Source organism: Lissotriton vulgaris, chromosome 10 (genome assembly GCF_964263255.1).
Source record: "Lissotriton vulgaris chromosome 10, aLisVul1.2, whole genome shotgun sequence".
NCBI classification, from domain to species: Eukaryota; Metazoa; Chordata; class Amphibia; order Caudata; family Salamandridae; genus Lissotriton; species Lissotriton vulgaris.
This window is the reverse complement of record NC_141698.1, coordinates 30,018,182-30,040,576: the sequence shown is the minus strand read 5'-3', so window position 1 is coordinate 30,040,576 and position 22,395 is coordinate 30,018,182.

The window sequence follows — 22,395 nt, the reverse complement described above, 5'->3', positions numbered from 1 at the left end:
AAGATTGTAACTGTGATAACTTGTGTTTTTAAAACTTATCTTACCGCTTGCTCCCCCTCGTCATTGCCTCCCCGCGCAGCCGAGTCAGGCGCTGAAGCGGGTTGCAGGACAACCGCCGTGACCCCCCGGGCACCGCCCACTGACACAGGCCACGCCCCTTTGCTATATCTAGGCGCGCTTTGTTGGCCAGCGCTTGTATGAGACAGAGCTCTTGAGGCGGAAGCCGAGAGCAAGGACTCAATTTTTAAAAGACTAATTTTTAAAGATTGTAACTGTGATAACTTGTGTTTTTAAAACTTATCTTACCGCTTGCTCCCCTGGTCATTGCCTCCCTGCGCAGCCGAGTCAGGCGCTGAAGCGGGTTGCAGGACAACCGCCGTGACCCCCCGGGCACCGCCCACTGACACAGGCCACACCCCCTCCCTCTGATATATAAGAATCTGTTGCTTCCGGAAGCGCAGCGGATGGGCGCAGCGGGCGCGCCGGAGGTGCGCCGAAGGCGCGCCAAAGGCAAGCCCGTCTGCGCCCGTCCGCGACCTGACAGGACCAGGGGCCACAACCCCTGCCCCCCACATCACCCAGGCCAGGACGTACAGCTCGGCGGCCATCCAGAACATAAGGAATACAACCGTTGCACAATGCACACATTCCTACCCACCAGCTGAACTCCCCTCTCACTGCCCCGGATGTAAACACCCTTTTCATAGCACTACGTCGCCAGCCACGACGCAGGAATATCATATGTATGTGCTATATTGCCGGTCACTACCGAGGCACAGCACACAAATTGCCCTGTTATTAGAGGAGTACAACCCGGACGCCATCTTCCTGACTGAGACATGGCTTACGTCTAATTCGGAGCCAGATATAGTCTCAGCCTTACCCCCCGGGTTTCAAATTTACAGACTAGACCGGACTAAGGGGAGAGGTGGAGGCCTGGCTGTCATTCTAAAAGACAAGTATTGCTGCCGCACCACTACCAAAACTATTCCTGAGTGCGAGAGCCTAGCATTCAGCATAGACTTCACTGCGAACAGCTCCTTCTCTGGCACCCTGATATATCGCCCCCCCAGAACCAGCTAAGTTGTTTCACAGATCTCTTCCAGATATTATAGCCAATCGAATCCTGACCTCCGCCAATTACACGGTCCTAGGAGATCTTAATTTCCATTTCAATTCCCCCACAGATCACACTGCTAGGGAACTAACAGACGATCTAGCAGCCCTACAGTTAATCCAGCTGGTTACAGCCCCCACCCATGAAAAGGGTAACCTCCTTGACCCGATTTTTAGCAATTGCACTGAGTTGGTGGTGGGGCAACCCACTCGCCTTCCATGGTCGGACCATTTTCTAGTCCCACTTACCTGGCTCACCGGCAAGTCCCCCCTACCCACTCCCCAAACCGTAACCAAGAGAAACTGGACAAAACTACCTATAGAGCCCTGGATAACTAACCTAGAACTTACCCGCCCACCCTCCTGTACAGACCCCAACCAAGCAAACAAAAACTACGAGGGTTGGATCAGGGACTCATTGGATACGATTCTCCCTCTACGGAGATCTATACCTAAGATGCTGCACAAATCTGCACCCTGGTTCTCAGACACCTTGAGAGATCAAAAACGCCTTTGCAGGAAACGAGAGAGAGCGTGGCGACTAGACTTCCTTCCTGAAAAAAAGTCCCAATATAAAGAGGCAATCAAGGCCTATAGAAACGGGGTTAGGGCGGCCCAGGCCACCTACTTTGCAGACAAAATTATGGAAGCCAAATCAAAACCCAAGGAAATTTTTCACTTAGTAAAAAAATGCACTAAAGTGAACACTGCCCCCCCCTCGACAAAAACGCAAGAACAATGTAATGAATTAGCAGACTTCTTTCACAACAAAGTCACCCAGATCTACTCCTCCTTCCCAACAGCAGCCAATAATTCAGGAGCACCCAATCATACTCTTTCGAGTGCCCCCTCCCCCCCAGACCAGCCAAATCTGGAACACTTCCCGCCATTAGACCTTGACACCCTTCATCAACTGGCACGTCAAGTCAAATCTGGCTCTCCCCGTGACCCTGCTCCACCGGAGATACTGCTCCAGGCAAGCCAAGCCACCCTCCCCGTGGTGCTGGATCTACTTAACTCCTCCATCTCCTCCTGTACAGTACCCACTGGATGGAAGAGAGCTATGGTTCGGGCACTGTTAAAAAAAAACAATCTCAACCCAGAAGACCACTCCAGTTACCGCCCAATTTCACTACTCCCCTGGGTAAGTAAGGTTCTGGAGAAGTACATAAATATCCAGCTAGTACAATTCCTTGAAAACAACTTGCTTCTGGACCCAACCCAGACAGGATTCAGACCCAAGCATGGTACTGAAACCGCCTTGCTTGCGGTCACCGAAGAGACACGAAAGATACTAGATCAGGGAGAATCAGTGGCAGTGATCCTCCTTGATCTAAGTGCGGCCTTTGATACGGTCAGATCTTTGACGGGGACACAGTATCAGCCAGAAAATCACTGAACTGTGGGGTGCCGCAGGGCTCCTCTTTGAGCCCTGCGCTGTTCAATGTATATATGAAACCACTGGCTGGGGTCGTCGAACCATACGGTATCAAAATCATATCGTATGCTGACGATACCCAGCTAGTGGTATCACTGGCTCAAGAGGGTACCAGACATACTTCGGAAGGCTTGATGAAATGCCTAGAGGATGTCAAGGAGTGGATGACATGCTCCTCCTTAAAACTTAATGGAGACAAAACTGAGCTCATGCTCCTGGGCTCAGTATCACCAGTATCTTTCATCTCCCTATGGCCTCCGTGCCTGGGTACCCCTCCTACCCCCAAGGAAAGTGTAAAAAGCCTAGGAGTATGGCTTGACAAAAGTCTCTCCTTCTCCACTCAGGCCACCAAACTATCCGCCACGTGTTTTGGCCTACTTAGAACATTGAGGAAAGTTTTACCCCTCCTACCAATGGAAGCCAAACAAGTGGCAGTACAGGGCCTGATTCAGTCCCGGCTAGACTCGAACAACGCCCTATACGTTGGAGCCCCCGAGATGACCCTACGAAAGCTACAGGTGGTACAGAACTGTGCAGTCCGCACCCTGCTACAGATTCCACGAACTCAGTCAGCTAGACCCGCACTAAATAGCCTACACTGGCTACCAGTGAGGCAGAGAGTGGCATTCAAGGCATTATGTATTGCCCACCGGGCCTTCTGGAAGACAGGCCCAGCAATTAATGACAACCTAGTCACTCAATACCACCCAAAGAGAAACCTTCGATCTACGGAGGCCTTCCTGGCCGTGGTACCCAAAGTAAGGAGAGCCAGGACCGGAGGAAGGATGTTCTCCTTAAACACCTCTAAGTTGTGGAACTCACTTCCCCTACAACTCCGGACTAATTCGAACTTACTCTCTTTCCGCAAACAATTGAAAACCTACCTGTTTGCAAGGTCCACCGAACTCTAATCCTCTCCGTAACTCCTAGTTCTGTCTTCATGCTTCAGCGCTTGGACGCCCATTGGGCAGCAACCGCGCTATACAAATAACAATACAATACAATACAATACAATACAAGAATCAATACCAAGCAAGGGTCAAGTAAGTGACTTCAGTGCACCACCAGCGGCACAGGGGCCAGGTGCAGAGGTCTAACTCAGTATCTGATGCCTATGTTATCCACTAGAGAAAGGGGTCAATCAAAGTGATACTACTATCAGGTGAGTAGCACAGTTTTGGAACCCACTCTCTGGGGGTTAAGGTAAGTACAGGGTGGTCACAAGGCAGCACTGAAGTTACACCACCAGCGGCACACAGGTGCAGAATGCCAACACTGCGTCGGGCGCCCAATGCAAAACAATGGGGAATCTTGAACTTAGAAAAAACCTACAGCTGCACAATTAGGTTGGGGTGCGCTGTTGCGTTGGGTCACCGTCTGTAGATATGACCAGGGCCCTGAGACTCTGGATGCAGGGGCACCTTTTGGCGTTAGAAGTCAGCTTACCAGTGCGGCCGTGGTTGGGGGGGGATCGTCATGCAGAGGCTGCTGTTGTCGACGTGGAGTCCAACAGGGGACAACCCATTAGGGACACTTATTCAGGATTGCTGGGGAATATTAACTGGACCGTTAAGGCCTCTTGGACTCGAGCTGCGGGCGTCGGGTGCAGAGGTGATTGACTTTGCAGTTCCACACGCAGAATTTTGGTCTTGAAAACTTGGCTTTCGGACAGGTCTGCTGCCCACGAGAGATCAGGAGTCTTTGTTGAAGGCAGGTAGATCTTTGTTTTACCAGGCAAGCTGTCCCCAATGTCCACATCATGGGTACACCAGTGTGTCTGTCCAGGGGTTAAGGAGAAGAGCTCAGCATACTGCTGCAGGAGTTGCCTGCAGTCAGCATGCTGTTGGGCAAAGAGGGTGCCTCAGTAGACAACTCCATCAACTAATCCCTCTGCTGGACTGTAAGAGAGGAGGCCCGGGAGAGGTTTACCTTCTGTCTCCTGATCCTTATCAGTAACCATCATCATGGTAACATCAGCCCTGTCCTGAATAAGTTTGAGGCAGTTCAGATGGATCACCCTCTTGGGGGTCCTGCTAGTGCCCAGGTCTACCAAGTCGGTGACCTCACTTTCCTTTTTTAGGATAGAGTAAGGACCACTCCATTTGTCTTGGGGGGCCCGTGGTGCCACAGGCTCCAAAACACACACCTTCTGCCCTGGTTGGAATTCCACCAGAGAAGCCATTTGGCCATACCAGAGCTTCTGAAGCTCTTGGCTGGCCGAAAGGTTTTTAGATGCTTTCTCCAAGTACTCTGCCATTTTGGAGCGAAGCCCTCATACATAGTACACACTATCCTGGTAGGTTCTTGGAGACGCTTCTCTCAACCTTCCTACACAAGACAACGCTGTCCCCTAACAGGATGAACTAACAGAAGTTCAAAGGGGGAAACCCTACTCCCTTCTAAGGAACCTCTACGTAGGCAAAAAGCATGCATGGAAAAAGGACATCCCATCTCCATTTGAGTTTTCAGGGAGTCCATGATCATGCCTTTCACTGTCTTGTTGAAGTTTTCAATAAGACCATTGATTTGTGGATGATAAGGTGTGGTGAACTTATAGGTCACCCAACACTCATTCCACGTGTGTATCAGCTATGCAGATGTGAAGTTGGAACCTATGTTTCATACCACCTTCTTAGGAAACCCTACCCTGGTAAAGATACTAACGAGGGCCTTGGCTACTACAGGAGCTGTAGCAGTCATAAGGGTTTTTGCTTCAGGATACATGGTAGCATGATCCACTACTGTTATGTTATATTATCTTAGTGCATATTTATAAAGCGCAAGGCTACTCCCTGGAGTGTCCCGGCACTGAGAGCTGAGCATACGTCACCTAACACCGAGCACACCGACCACGATCGAACAGCTTATTACTGAAAAACCCACATTTTAAGACTTTTCCTAAAAGTCAGAAGGTCTGAACTCTGTCTAATGGGGAGGGGGAGGCTGTTCCACAGCCGTGAAGCAACCACATGAAAAGATCTCCCATCAGTTGGAGACAATCTCACCCTAGGAGTGACTGTAGGAGGGTGGATACCTGACTATGGTTACCCCCAACTTTTTGCCTGGTGTTTTGCTGGTTTTCCGACTTAGTTGACCTGGGACCCTGCTATTCAGGGCCCCAGGCCTACTGCTCTCTCTGTAAAATGGATTCCATGTACCTTAGGTGCATATACCAATTGGTACCGGGCCACCTTATCAGACCCTGTCACTCAGGGCATAGGTGTACCCAGGGCCTACCAGGGGCTGCAGCATGTATTATGCCACCCCTGGCTGGCCATCTAAATCTGACACAACTGGCTGCACGACAGCTGGGGCAAGGCGGTGTAATCACCCCTTGCTTTAGATATAGTATACCTATATCTAACCCTAAAATGGACACTTGTATTCCTATCAGTCTCTCCTATGGCAGGCCTTAACAATCCTGACGGCAGAGTGCTTGGAATCATGTGAGATGGTGCTCTGGCATGAGCTGAGCCCGTTTGCAGCTTGCGGAACCAAGTCCTAATAGCTGTTCCATGATAACGCATACCATATACTCTTAAGTGCATTATAATCCTCGCGGTTATTTGCCAACTCTGGTATCGCTTTATCAAAACATGTCGAGTAAGGTGTCATACGAATTTGAATACTAACCCCTCGCCAATTCTGGCGACGGGGTTAGCATTCCACCCTTCTAGAGGGACACGACATGTATGTAACTGTGAACCCCGGTTAAAGTTAACTCGAGCCTCAGCATCACAAAATGGATGCTGCCACCAAAGACACAAGTCTGACCTCCTGCTGCTGGGAGTCCTTCCAGCGAGGAGAGCTTGGACAAAGGGTTTCCTGTCAGGGGGGGTGCTAGCACCATCCCAGACAGGGTTTTGTGTATCCTGGGTAGGCAGGGCTGAATAGGTAGGTGACTGCAAGTGGCACCCCGGTGCTCACTATGCATAGGCCGGCTTGAACCAGTTCCAGGGGCACACCAGCCCCTGAGCTGGGGAAAGTCCGGCATGGGAGAGGGGTGTACCAGCCCCTTTCTTTAGTATAAAGGTGGGAGCGGGGACCCTTCCAAATTAGAACATCTTTGAATCCTGAAACTACTTTCTACGAAAGGAACTCAAGACTTCTTCTCAAGATTTCTCCCTTGTGGCTAAGGAGTAGTCACCCTGCATCTGCGGGCACCAACTAAGAACACTGCGGTTTGCTGCACGTCCTTCCTCCGGAATCCGACTGACCAGCACGACGAGACCCGGCTTCCCTGGCACCTCTGACCTCTACCTACATCATCAGCCCAGCTGAGATCCGTGGGTGTGACGAGACCTCGAGGGACCGGCCATCTTCAGAACTGCACGACGCTTATCCAGCACGACCGCCGAGGGATCCTCGAGTGAGTGCTTTGGGGTTTGAGAAGCCCTAACCCTGAGCAGCTCCAGCACCGAAGTCCAGCCCCCCCCCAGAATCCACGAGATCTGTGTGGGGCCCTTCTGCTCTTTGCTGCTCACCGCGTTGTCCGGCTACTTGCCTGCTGTCTTGTAGCCCTCTTGACGACGAACGACGACATCTTCCTCGCTGGTCTGGTTGCTCCAGACTGGCCCTTGCTCCCCTCCAACAGAGGAGCACCCTGGACCCTCCTGGTCCACTCCAGACGCCATTTTGAGTCCACCGCGTGGGCTTGCATTTGCCAAGACTTGTTGCCCCAATCCTGGGTCCAGCGACGTCGACAGCAGATACCTTCGTGGGACAGCTCGCACCTCCATCCTGGTCGCCGACAACGCCTCCTGGTCCGAGAGACTGCAGAGCCCAGCGTCGCCCACTCACCTGGTCGAGGTGACTCCATCCGGTGCCACCCTGGTGCCCATCTAATCACTGGCTAGTGATTCAGAACTTGGTCCCCTCTGCTTACAGGTATCCTCCATCACCGATCCAGGCTTGGATCCCATCGAACTTCAACACTGGTCGCATGCCAGCAACTTCTTCTTTCAGGCTCCATAGACTGCAACTAGGATTCCCGACGTCTTTTCAAACCTATGCAGCCGCAGCCCCTGGGCTAGGTAATCTCAGCATTTCGGTGCTCCAGCATAGCTTAACTATCCAAGGGTCCAGATCCTTTTTCGTTTCAGCTCTACCTAGTCGGATTCGTCCGATAACACTAACTTTACGAAATCTAGCATCCATAGACTTTGTCCCGCATCCCGCGTGAGAGTGCACACTCTGCACCCGATCTCCCTAGGCCTCCTGCTAGTAATCTGAAGGTTCAGTAGTCCAGTCCCAGCAATCCTAAAGCCTATTAGAGTAGTACTTACCTGCTAGTAATTTCGCATTCCACTTTTAGAGTACATGGTTTTTCGTGCCCCTCGGGCATTTGTGTAAATTGTGCGACTTTCAGTATTTTCCTAAGAGCTTTGTATTGTGCTTAGCGCCCTGTCCTCATAAAGAGTCCAGGGCTGTGGTGTTCTAAATAAATATACTTTTATTTTCATAACAACTTGTGTGGTGTCCTTTCACTTGGTGTTCAAGGGGTATATGTGATGGTATAACAGCTGGCTTAATACGCCCTCTTGAGTTTAGCCTAAAGACTGCTCTTGTCCACGCTACTAGGATAGCTGGTCTACGGTTGACTTACAACCAATCATCAATAAGGGTTGTTTGGACTGATACATAGTGATCACTAGAATAGTGAGCACTGCATATCAGGCCAACTTCTCACATTGGTGAGCAGCGGTTGGGATTTGAGCTTGCTGTTGTTTTACCACACGTATCCTAAGAATATCACTGTGAAAGATCACATAAGTACCCAGGTACATATAACTTAGCTTAGAATACTCTGAGTTCTACTGAACCAGCTGTTGTAGTTCAACAGGGCCTAGCACACCCTGACTACAACTCTTAGCAAGGGATCAGTAGGCAAACAAATAGTGTAGGTAGGTGAATCACTTACACCACACTAGAAGCATTTCGGATAAAGGAGGGAACTCAGAAGCCCCCCTTATGTCAGTGGACCCTCCACAGGTCACTTCACGATATGCTGCTCTTAGCTTCCAGGAGATGAGACAAATCTGTACATCCAGGAATCTAAAACAGGGTTCTAACCCTACCATTCCCTTTCTGATTGGTCTCTTAGAGACTTATGATGCCAGGAGGACTGCCAACACAGATCCTTCTCATCCAGATGGGAACATGCCCCCCTTAGAAGGAACCCTTGGGGACCCTGACCTCCAAAACAATGGAACAGTTAGTGAAGGTGAGGAGGAGGATCAGGAAGTATCAGAGGAGGAGGCAGACAAGGGTCAGGTAGAAGTCAGTAGACTCACCAGGACCAACTTAAGTAGGCATGAGAATGGATTTGGGGGACCCCCAGGGCCACTCTCAGGCAGACTTAACATTGGGAATGGACGTGTTAGGTCTCTATCCAGAGGCTTTAACAGATCCATTCGAACCAATGGCTCTCAGACCTCTTCTCACAGAGGGATGACAGCCCCTCAGAGAAGAGAGCATGAAGCAAAGATGAGGGAAGTCAATCGGAGGATTGAAAGGGAAGAACTTGCCCTGGCCAAAGAGAGACTTGCCTTTGCTAGAGAGCAGAAATTGAGTGGGGTAGACCCCACTGGTGGCAGCATTTTACCTAGAGAAAAGGACAGGAGTTTAGACACTAGACACCTGAGTAAGATAGTGCCCCCCTTTAAGCAAGGGGATGATATCCACAAATGGATAACTGCTTTGGAGAGGGCCTGCACTGTCCAGTGCGTCCCCCAGAGTCAGTGGGCAGCTGTCTTGTGGCTCTCCTTTGAAGGCAAAGGCAGAGATAAGCTCCTCACTACTAGGGCTGAGGATGCTAACAATTACCAAGTCCTGAAGAATACACTGATTGATGGGTTTGGCTTAACAACTGAACAGTACAGGTTGATGTTCAGGGACACCCAGAAAACTCAGTCTCAGGATTGGGCTGACTTTGTTGATTGTGCCACTAAGGCTCTAGAAGGCTGGCTATTGGGTAGTAAGGTTACTGATTACACAGGATTGTACAATCCGATTATGAGAGAGCAAGTCTTAAATAATTGTCAGAACCAGTTATTACACCAGCACCTGGTAGACTCTGATCTGACCTCTCCACAAGAATTGGGTAAGAGGGCAGACAAATGGGTCCGAACCAGGATCAGGCCTAAGAACCAGGATGGTGACCAAAAGAAGGAATCAACCAAGCCTCAAGAGAAGGGTGAGAATAAATCTTCTGATCAAACCACAGGGCCCCAAAAATCCTCTGAAAAGGGTGGGTCCCAAACTTCTCCCAACACCCAAAAGAAACCTTATTGTCATACCTGCAAACAGGTAGGCCATTACAAAAGTGACAGCAGTTGCCCAAAGGCCAACAACAATAAGGAAAACATACCCCCAGGTACTACTCCCAAACCTCCTGTTACCACTAGTGGTAATCCCCCAGGTGGTGGGAGTGCCCCCAAGAATGTGGTGGGCATTACTTTGGGATACCAGGTGGACTATGGCCTAGCCAGGTCCCCTAACACAACTCTTGCCTGTGAGACTGGCATGGGGTTTGCCAACTTCACTACTGGTTCCCACACTTTGGGAAAGTATAGACAAGAGCCCCTTATCAATGGTCAGAGAATTGAAGCATTCAGAGACACAGGGGCCAGCATCACCATGGCGATTGACCATCTGGTCCCCTCTGCTCAACTGACCCCTGATTTTAGTTATCAGGTGACAGATATTCATGGAGTGAAAAGAAGGCATCCCATGGCAGTAGTCGAGCTCAGTTGGAGTCACAGGGCCCATGAGAGTGGCAGTGACAGACAACCTACCTGTAGATTGTCTACTGGGGAATGACCTGGAACTCTCAGCATGGGCTGAAGTGGAGCAAGAAACCCACTCCAGGATGATAGGCCTACCCAGAAAGGTTAGTGGGGCAGTAATAGCTACAGCCCCAGTCCAAGCACCATTCCTCCCTGAAAAGGTTGGAAGGGCAGTGGTAGCCACTGCCCAGACTCAGACAGACTTTCCAGAACAGGATAGGAGGGCTGTGACAGTCACAGCCCACACACAGACTGAGTGTCCTCCTGAAAAGGTTGGCAGGGTTGAAATGGTCTCAGCCTCTACTCAGACAGATAGTGGGGTTGTGAAGCCTGAAACATGGATCACTCCACCCAAACTGAGAGCATTGAGGAGGAAGAAAAGTCTTCCCCTTCCCAGACACTAGGTGAGAGCCAGCCTCCTCAGGGAACTGACTCTACCCCTGGTGAAGGAACTGCCCCAGAGGTAGTCAGGCCTAGCCTGGCAGAGCCCCTGATGGCAGTGGACCCTTCCCAGGTGGGACCCAGTCTGGATCAGGTAGCCTGCACCTCTCTACCCTGCCTCAGTCAGCCCAGGGCTGAAGAGGTCAGTGAGGCCAGTGGTGGACCCCAAAGGCCCCCCTGTCCAAAAGAACTCCCCAATCAGCAGATTAGGGTCACTGAAGCTAGTAGACCTAGCCAAGTGAAAATAAAACAGACTCCTGAGGGATCCCCCTTAAACTTAGTTAGGGACCTCCCACAGCTGGACACTGTTGGGCACAGCCAAACCTGGGGCCTAAAAACCCCAAACCTGACCTGTCCCTCCAGTAAGCCAAACAGAGGGACTCAGCCTCCAGCTTTAGGTAGCCAGAGGTTGACCCTGAGAGCTCACAGCAACTCAGTCCTGGAAAGAAAGGCACATATGGTGGATAGTGATTGGAGGAAGTTGAGCCCAACCTTAGTGGAGCCTCACTTCAGTACTCCATCCCAGCACCAGCCTTTTACTTTGCCAAAACACACCACAGGTAGAGATTCCCTATGGTGGAGACCCTCAGATACCCTTAGGGTGAGGGATTGCTTAGTGGGCCATGATACAGGGGGTAACCATGCCAGTGCATGTACCACCTCATATGGCCACTCAGGCAATATAGGCTTACCTGGCCAAGGATAGCCTTATCTCCTTTCCTTTGGGGGGGGGGGGTTTATGTAGGAGGGTGGATACCGGACTATGGTTACCCCCAACTTTTTGCCTGGTGTTTTGCTGGTTTTCCGACTTAGTTGACCTGGGACCCTGCTATTCAGGGCCCCAGGCCTACTGCTCTCTCTGTAAAATGGATTCCATGTACCTTAGGTGCATATACCAATTGGTACTGGGCCACCTTATCAGACCCTATCACTCAGGGCATAGGTGTACCCAGGGCCTACCAGGGGCTGCAGCATGTATTATGCCACCCCTGGTTGGCCATCTAAATCTGACACAACTGGCTGCACGACAGCTGGGGCAAGGCGGTGTAATCACCCCTTGCTTTAGATATAGTATACCTATATCTAACCCTAAAATGGACACTTGTATTCCTATCAGTCACTCCTATGGCAGGCCTTAACAATCCTGAAGGCAGAGTGCTTGGAATCATGTGAGATGGTGCTCTGGCATGAGCTGAGCCCGTTTGCAGCTTGCGGAACCAAGTCCTAATAGCTGTTCCATGATAACGCATACCATATACTCTTAAGTGCATTATAATCCTCGCGGTTATTTGCCAACTCTGGTATCGCTTTATCAAAACATGTCGAGTAAGGTGTCATACGAATTGGAATACTAACCCCTCGCCAATTCTGGCGACGGGGTTAGCATTCCACCCTTCTAGAGGGACACGACATGTATGTAACTGTGAACCCCGGTTGAAGTTAACTCGAGCCTCAGCATCACAAAATGGATCCTGCCATCACAGACACAAGTCTGACCTCCTGCTGCTGGGAGTCCTTCCAGCGAGGAGAGCTTAGACAAAGGGTTTCCTGTCAGGGGCGGTGCTAGCACCATCCCAGACAGGGTTTTGTGTATCCTGGGTAGGCAGGGCTGAATAGGAAGGTGACTGCAAGTGGCACCCCGGTGCTCATTATGCATAGGCCGGCTTGAACCAGTTCCAGGGGCACACCAGCCCCTGAGCTGGGGAAAGTCCGGCATGGGAGAGGGGTGTAACCACCCCCCTTCCTGGTCCCACCCATGGGCAGGACCTAGTCCCGTACCAGCCCCTTTCTTTAGTATAAAGGTGGGAGCGGGGACCCTTCCAAATTAGATCATCTTTGAATCCTGAAACTACTTTCTACGAAAGGAACTCAAGACTTCTTCTCAAGATTTCTCCCTTGTGGCTAAGGTGTAGTCACCCTGCATCTGCGGGCACCAACTAAGAACACTGCGGTTTGCTGCACGTCCTTCCTCCGGAATCCGACTGACCAGCACGACGAGACCCGGCTTCCCTGCCACCTCTGACCTCTACCTACATCATCAGCCCAGCTGAGATCCGTGGGTGTGACGAGACCTCGAGGGACCGGCCATCTTCAGAACTGCACGACGCTTATCCAGCACGACCGCCGAGGGATCCTCAAGTGAGTGCTTTGGGGTTTATTTATTTTTTATTTATTTATTTTTAACACTTATAGAGCGCGCTGTTACCAGTCGGCGTCCTGGCGCTGAAGTGATAATTCCCGAGTGATGGAGAATATGGGTACTTAATGAGAGAAGAGCCATGTTTTTAGATCTTTCCTGAATGTCATAAGATTCTTATTATGTTTGAGGGAGAGAGGGAGGGAATTCCACGCCATCGCAGCTCCCCTAACAAAACTCCTTCCACCCCAGCGTGCCTTCTTGATCCGAGCAGTTTTAACCAGCCCTAGACTGGCCGACCTCAATTGTCTGCCTGGTCTGTACCATTGAAAAAGATCCTGAAGGAACACTGGACCAAGACCATGTAGTGCCTTAAAGACAATACAGAGGGCCTGGAACATAATCCGCTTCCGCACCGGAAGCCAGTGCAGTTTATCCAACTCCTTGGAAACTGAAGAGAACTTGGGCAGTCCCCCAATCAGACGGGCGGCCGCATTTTGTAAAACTTGAAGCTTATTGAGCACACCCTGTTGTGCCTCAAGAAAAAGGCTATTGCAGTAGTCGATGCGTGAGAGAACTAGGGCTGTCACCACTGTCTTTCTACAGCCCTCAGGAAGGAAGGGGAGAACCTTTCTGATAATTCTCAGGGTGCAATGTACCGAGGAACTCAGCGCATTGACTTGGGGTTTGAAGGTGAATAGGTTGTCAATAATGACACCAAGATTCTTCACCTTTGAAACAGGGAGAGGAGGAGACCCCATATCAGTGGGCCACCAGTTAGGGCTCCAAAGATTAGTATTTGAGCCAAAGATAATCACCTCAGTCTTTGATGAGTTCAATTTTAAACAGCTTTTTGCCATCCAGGAGCTGACTGCAGACATGCAGTCCTGGAACCTACCTGCCACCTCCCCCTCAGTCCCCGGGAGCACCGAGACCACAATCTGGGTGTCATCGGCGTATGATGTTAACTCGAACCCGAAGGATCTGATTACTGGGGCGAGAGAGGATACGTAGATGTTAAATGAAGTGGGGCTTAGGGAGGACCCCTGCGGGACCCCCCCTGGGAGCTCGAAAGGTCTTGATTCGAACTCCCCCATGGCCACCACTTGTACCCGATCAGTTAAAAAGGCCTTCAAGATATTGAGTGCTTGACCGCGGACCCCGCAGCCCTCCAGCCGGTCCACCAGCAGAGCGTGGTGGACAGTATCGAAGGCCGCTGACAGGTCCAAAAGGATCAGCACTGCCTGGCCCCCTTCATCAAGGCCCCCTTCATCAAGGTTTGAGAAGCCCTAACCCTGAGCAGCTCCAGCACCGAAGTCCAGCCCCCCCCAGCATCCACGAGATCTGCGTGGGGCCCTTCTGCTCTTTGCTGCTCACCGCGTTGTCCGGCTACTTGCCTGCTGGCTTGTAGCCCTCTTGACGACGAACGACGACAACTTCCTCGCTGGTCTGGTTGCTCCAGACTGGCCCTTGCTCCCCTCCAACAGAGGAGCACCCAGGACCCTCCTGGTCCACTCCAGACGCCATTTTGAGTCCACCGCGTGGGCTTGCATTTGCCAAGACTTGTTGCCCCAATCCTGGGTCCAGCGACGTCGACAGCAGATACCTTCGTGGGACAGCTCGCACCTCCATCCTGGTCGCCGACAACACCTCCTGGTCCGAGAGACTACAGAGCCCAGCGTCGCCCACTCACCTGGTCGAGGTGACTCCATCCGGTGCCACCCCGGTGCCCATCTAATCACTGGCTAGTGATTCAGAACTTGGTCCCCTCTGCTTACAGGTATCCTCCATCACCGATCCAGGCTTGGATCCCATCGAACTTCAACACTGGTCGCCTGCCAGCAACTTCTTCTTTCAGGCTCCATAGACTGCAACTAGGATTCCCGACGTCTTTTCAAACCTATGCAGCCGCAGCCCCTGGGCTAGGTAATCTCAGCATTTCGGTGCTCCAGCATAGCTTAACTATCCAAGGGTCCAGATCCTTTTTCGTTTCAGCTCTACCTAGTCGGATTCGTCCGATAACACTAACTTTACGAAATCTAGCATCCATAGACTTTGTCCCGCATCCCGCGTGAGAGTGCACACTCTGCACCCGATCTCCCTAGGCCTCCTGCTAGTAATCTGAAGGTTCAGTAGTCCAGTCCCAGCAATCCTAAAGCCTATTAGAGTAGTACTTACCTGCTAGTAATTTCGCATTCCACTTTTAGAGTACATGGTTTTTCGTGCCCCTCGGGCATTTGTGTAAATTGTGCGACTTTCAGTATTTTCCTAAGAGCTTTGTATTGTGCTTAGCGCCCTGTCCTCATAAAGAGTCCAGGGCTGTGGTGTTCTAAATAAATATACTTTTATTTTCATAACAACTTGTGTGGTGTCCTTTCACTTGGTGTTCAAGGGGTATATGTGATGGTATAACAGCTGGCTTAACACGCCCTCTAGAGTTTAGCCTAAAGACTGCTCTTGTCCACGCTACTAGGATAGCTGGTCTACGGTTGACTTACAACCAACCATCAATAAGGGTTCTTTGGACTGATACATAGTGATCACTAGAATAGTGAGCACTGCATATCAGGCCAACTTCTCACAGTGACAATCAAAACTGGTGATGAGGATCTCAGGTTGCGCATAGGGAAATAGGGCTGAAATCTGTCTCTAAGATAGGGTGCTCCAATCTTATGAAAGGCTTTAAAAACCAGGACCAGGGCTTTAAACTGAATTATTTTCTGTACAGGAAGCCAGTGTAGTGACGACAGTAGCAGGGTGGTATGAGTTCTAGAGCCTACCAAAAAAATGGCTCTAGCTGCTGAATTCTGAATCACTTGTAGTCGGCCCAAAAGATATTCAGGCAGGCCGAGATACAAGGAATTCACATAATCTAGTCTGGATATTATTAAGGCCTGAACCACTGTCTTCCTGTAAGGGATGGACAGCAAAGGGAGAAAGTTTCGCAACATTCTCAACAGCCCGAAGCATACCCCGGCTACCAAGTGTATTTGAGCCTCATAGAAAGAGTTGAGTCCAGCTTAATTCCCAAATTTTTCACCTGAGAAACAGCTGACACAGGGGGTGACATATCCTGGGGCCACCATTCAGACCAAGTGTCGGGTGGCCGGTGCCCATAAAAGATAATCTCGGACTTCTCTGAGTTACATTTAAGATTGTTATAACTCAGCCAAGAGAAGACTTTAGTAAGGCAGATGTTAATCAAGTTGCCATCAAACTCTACTCCTTTCTCGCAAGTGAACAGCAGCTGAGTGTCGTCAGCGTACGACACTATCTTGGCAGCAAATTTCTCAGCAAGAGTGGCCAAAGGGGCCATGTACAGGTTACATAATGTGGGGCTCAAGATCGAACACTGAGGAACCCCCACATTCAGAGAAGGAATCTCACCAAGAAAGGAGGGGTCCAGATGGTTTGAGACCGATTGGCGAGAAAGGACGTAAACCAACTCAACACCGTGCCTCCTATACCGCTGTTGTTAAGTCTTTGCAGTAATCTTGAATGAGGCGCGGTGTCAAAGGCTACGGCCTCCTCTATCCAATGTAGCTTTAATGGTTTCTGCCGCTTCCAGTAGAGCTGTTTCAGTGCTAAAATTGGCTCTAAAACCCGACTGGCTAGAGTGTTACAGCGCATCAGTCTCCACATAATTTGTTAAGACCTGATTTACAAATTTTTCTAAGACTTTCGAAGAGAAAGGCTAAGACCTGATTTACAAATTTTTCTAAGACTTTCGAAGAGAAAGGCAGAAGGGATATAGGCCTGTAATTGCAGGCTACCTCAGGATCAGCCAGTGGTTTCTTGAGTAGTGGAAGGATTTTAGCATGTTTCCACAATTGTGGCATCATCCCTTCACGCAGGGCGGCGTTCAGGATAGAGTTCACACAGGGATTAATCACATCCGCCAATGCGGATAAAACCGTTGCCGGACAAGGATCAGTGGGCGACCTTGATTTCAAAGTTGTCATGAACACCGAAGATTGTTCGAGAGTCAACTCCGGGAACTCCTTAAGGGAGGCACTCGGACTGGGGCCCACCACCCGGTGGTCACCCTCAGCGACCTCCAAACTTGTAGTAGGAGCTTCAAAAGAATCCTGAATCAGTTTAATTTTTTCATAGAAAAGAGGGCCATTTGTTCCGTCCAATCTCTTGTAGGTCTAAACGGTTGGCTCATAGCCACCGGAGAGGAGAAGTTTTTTACAAAATTAAACAAAGTTTTACTTTTATTAGCCGCCAGGTCAATTTTTGTTGACAGGAAAAATTTCTTTTCCTCACAGACTTTCTTATAGTAGTTTTCAAGGCCAATTTATAAGTCAATTTGTCTGAAGGATGGTAGCTCCTCCGCCATTCTCTTTCGAGATGTTTGCAATACCTTTTACTATCCCTTAAGGCCTCAGAGAACCAAGGAGCTGAGACTCGAGTAGTTTTAACCTGTTTTTTCGAGGGAGCAGCCAGTTCAAAGGCTTGTTGCTGTAACCATCCCTCTAAGGTCATCACATCTTGTTCTAGATCACCACTTAAGGGGATCGGTTGCTGTCGCAGCGCGCACTGGATGGCCTCAGGTGTCATCAAATGAAATGGTCTAACACAGTGACTAACCTTGGTTATATTTGGTAATTGGGGCCTTGCTACATCTCTACAAATTTTTAAATTAATCAAGAAATGATCGGACCAGGTTAAGCCTAGGGGAGCATCTATATAAATCTGATTGGAGGAGAACACCTGATCTAGTATATGCCCTTTATCGTGTGTAGGAAGGCGTACAAAGGGGGTCAGATTAATAATGTCAAAAGATTCGTACAATTTTAAGGAATCCGGCTCCAAAGGTTCATCCATATGGATGTTAGAATCCCCCAAAACCATAGTGACTGTATTTAGTTACAATAGGGGAAATGGCATGGCTAATAGAGTCCAGAAATTTTTTCGCCAAACCAGGTGGCCGATAAATTACTACACCTGCTATAGATTGGTGGGCCGAGAATGACAGGAGAAAACCAAGGCTCTCTGCCCCCTCTATCTCCACCTCTGCTAGAGGGGTGCAATTAAAAGAGCTCCTGTATATAATGGCTAACACGCCGCCTCTCCCCACAGGGCAATCCTTCCTCCAGATCTGATAGCCCGGGGGGATTGCATTAGCAATGGTAGGGTTTGAGGCCTCCGTTAGCCAAGTTTCAGTAAGAAACAGCACATTGGGGGAGACATCCATTAAAAAAATCACAGATTTCCAATTCATGTTTCTTTAACGAGCGAACATTCAATAGAGAAACCTTCCAATATGTATCTACGGCACCAAGTCTCCTAGTCGAAGTGATCACATCTCTATTAACTTTGTGCTCTCTAAGAAGTGACCAAGCTGTCCATTCACACTCTTTACACCTCTGGGGGAAATTGTTCCCCATCCTCAATGAGTGGGGTCTGCACACCAAACCCGTACCGAGATGTAGCAGATCTTCTCTGCCATAGGCAATTGCCTGCGGGGGATCCCGGCCGAAACCGGCAGCATGACCGGCCCTGGACCCTTCCGCGCTTTTGGCGCTCCAGCGGCTCGCCCGCTGCGCTCGTCTGCTGCGTGCTCGCGCTGCGTTCCGTTTTGAAGGGGCCAGCTTCAACCACTAGATCGCGCCGCAGTGAGTAAAATGGCGGCTAGTGGTCCTAGAGCTCCAAGAAAACCAGTTCGATTCCCCTCCCTTCAAATTCAATTCCCACAGTTAAAACATTTACACACAGCCAGATAATTTCAATAAAGCAGATTTAAAACAAATTAAAATGTAAAGTGCTCACATCCAGCTGGAGGGGCGCTACCAGTTGGCACTGGAGGCGGCCAGGGAGAGTGGACGCCTACCGGCGGATTGGCGACACGCCGAAATTGTTGTTTTCTGTAAGCCAGGGAGGCCCCCGAAACAGCATTCTTCATACAGGCCGATTTCCCTCTTAAATTTCGAGGCGAAAATATTGGCCAAGGCCCTGGCCAACCGCCTTCTCCCATACATCACTGACTTAGTGCACCCTGATCAGGCGGGGTTTATGCCCCATAGAGCAACTCGGCACAACATTCGCCGGGCGCAGGTGGTGGTGGAGACGGCCAGGGCAGCCGGGATCCCAACGGCGCTCCTCCTGGCAGATATCGACCGAGCCTTTGACTCTCTCAGCTGGGTGTACCTTAGGGCCCTTCTGTCCCGCCTCAATCTCGGGCCGGTCTTCCTCTCGTACTTGAGCTTGCTCTATACGGACCTGACCGCGTCGGTGCGGGTGGCGGGAGCGGCGTCCGAGTCCTTCCCCATCGGACGGGGCACCAGGCAGGGATGCCCTCTCTCCCCCTACCTCTTCGCCCTGGCCATGGAGCCTCTGGCGGCGTGGGTGAGAATGGATGCGCAACTCCGGGGACTGGAATGGGACATGGGCCCCTCTGACCGTATTGCGCTCTACGCCGACGATGTCCTGTTCTTCCTCACGGACCTCAATAGGTCCGGACCCAGGGTCCTGGAGATAATGAAAATCTTCGGGGAGATTTCAGGATTGCATCTGAATGTGCGGAAGTCCACGTTGTGGGTTCTGGGCGGCGGGGAGGGGCCGGGAGATTGGGCCTTGACACTGCAGAGCGCGACAAGTGGCCTCAAGTACCTTGGTATCTTTCTTACAGATGCTCCGGACTTGGCATGGGAGCGCAATGTGGGGCCTGTATGGGACAGGGTGCGTTCGGACATAAAAACCTGGTCCAGAATGCTGCTGAACATATATGGCCGATCGGCGATCTTTAAAATGGTGGCCTTGCCGCGCCTCTTATATCAGTTGCAGAACCACCCATACCCCATTGCACCGCAGTGGTTTCGCCAAGTGAACACCGCTCTAAGTCAGTTCCTTTGGGCTGGGGGAGTGGCGAGAGTGGCTCTCCGCACCTGCTTTCTTTCTACGTACTGCGGGGGCCTGGCCACCTCAGACATCTTATCTTACTATCAGGCGGCGCACTTGCTGGTGCTCAACGACTGGTGGTATGGGGATCGGGGTGACCCGACTTATGCCCTGGAGCGGTACCTGATGGACCCAGACACGATCCACACCATTCTATATTCGGCGGCTATCAGGAAACGACTCCCCATGGTCACTCAGGTGGTCTTCCGGGTGTGGCGCGCCGCCTTGCGCCGTATGGGATGGTGGAACAGATTGACGAGGGAGACCCCGCTGTGGCAGAACGGCAGTCTCCCGGCGCTGGCGTCCCTACAGGGATTCAGGGGCTGGGATGATATCGGTATCTCCACGCTCGGCTGTGTCGTGAGGGGCACCACCCTTAAGTCTTTCCAGATGTTGAGGGAGGAATATGACATGCCCAAAACTCAATTCTTTAAATACCTACAACTACGTCATGCACTAACTCCCTATCTGGTGGGCTTGGAATCTCTGCCCGAGTTTAGCCCCCTGGAGGCCAAGGTGTTCATGGGGGAACTAGAGGAGAAGAAGATCTCCAATATATACCAAACTCTGGTCACGCACTGTTCCTCCTCTCTTGATGGATTGCGTGCTGCATGGGAGAGAGATCTTGGTGCGTTCGAAGAAGAGGACTGGAGAGAGGCCCTGGAGGCCCCTAAGGGGGCGGCCATTGCGATGCGCCTCCGCTTTATTCAGTTTAAATGCTTACATAGGGCCTACTTTACCAGAGAGCGGTTGTGGAAGGCAGGTTTGATTGCCTCCCCCAAATGCTTGAGATGTGGCCGGGAGGTTGGAATGTTTGTCCATACTGTGTGGTCGTGTGCGAACTTGGCCAGGTACTGGGTGGGGGTCTGGGACTGTCTGGCTGAGGTTCTGGGCTGGGACCTTCCCCGATCACCGCAACTAGGCTTGCTTCACGTTATGGAACAGGTAGGAGGCAACATGTACAAGCGTCACTTACTGGTCCTAGGCCTCACTGTAGCCAAGCGGGATATAGCCAGGGCATGGAAGGACCCCAGGGCCCCTTTGTTGGAGGTTTGGAGACGGGGATTGGACTTTTGCATGGGACTTGAGCGCCCGACCTTTGAGGCCAGGGGATGCCCCCGGAAGCATTTTAAGATATGGAAAAGATGGGCGGACTACAGGGGACTGTGGCTGGAACCACCGATGGCCCAGGACACTGGGGAAGACCTTTAACTGCTGTACCCTGGGCGACAGGGAGTACGCACACTGGCTTTTATTATACTCTATGCCTTGAGATTAGCAGACACTGGGTGGGGGGCGGGGTTGGGTCAGGGGAGTTAGGGATTTGGGAGTTGGGGGGGTGGGTGTTTAATGCAATAATGCTTGTACTGAATGCATACCCTTTTTTCTAAATGCTTATGCTCATTGGTCCTGCGTTGTGATGCGGGACGATGTCCTTATGCTCTGTGTAATGTCAGTACTTGCAATAAAATTTTGTTCTGAAAAAAAAAAATGTAAAGTGCACTCGAATTTTAGCAGCAAGTGAGGTAGGATGTTGTCAGTGCTCGAGTTAGCTTAAACTAAGGAGCTCGCGCCGCGTTCCGTTTTGAAGGGGCCTGCTTCAACCACTAGACCGCGCCGAAGTGAGTAAAATGGCGGCTAGTGGTCCTAGAGCTCCAAGAAGACCAGTTTGATTCCCCTCCCTCCAAATTCAATTCCCACAGTTAAAACATTTACACACAGCCAGATAATTTCAATAAAGCAGATTTAAAACAAATTAAAATGTAAAGTGCAGAAAAGTGCACTCGAATTTTAGCAGCAAGTGAGGTAGGATGTTGTCAGTGCTCGAGTTAGCTTAAACTCCCAGTATGAATTTGTTTTCTGATGCTGTGGGAGGTTGAGCGGACCCACTATGTCCACACCTACCCTTTCAAATGAAACCTCAACCACTGGTAGTGGATTTAAGGGGGCCTTTGGGTGTCCAACTGTTTTGCCACTGACTTGACAGGGCACACAGGAGCCGACAACCCCCTTTACTTTCTGAGACATGTTTGGCCAGTAGAAATGGCAGACAAGCCTATTCCAGGTTTCTGTCTGTGCTAGATGCCCAGCCCAGCTAGGGGGGATATCATGGGCTGATTTGAGGAGGAATTGTATAAATGGCTGAGGCACTACTTCCCCTCCTAGTGGCACCAGGTTTGGGGTCTCGGGTAATCAATGTAAAGGAGTTCCTCCTCCCAATATGTCCTGTAGGAGCCACTGCCATCTCCCTTTTCATTTGCAGAAGCTTGCTGTCTCAGGCCCCTTCAAGAGTTGGACTGGTCCTCTGTCCAAGGCAAAGCTGTTCCCTAGAGGATCCTAGACCCAGGAGCTCAACCTGGTAAGGTTGAAGAGCAATAGGCTCAGTTCCCTCCAGGGTTGACAAGTCCTCTCCCTGAGGAGAGAGGTGCTGAGTTTTATGCTGTTCAGAAGCTGGTTCCCTATTCTTCTTACCTTTCCCCTAGGAATGTTGGGACATTATTCCAGGCTCCAACACTTCTTTTTCACCCTGTGTACGGCATTGTGCCCTTGTTTTCACACCCACCAATTCATGG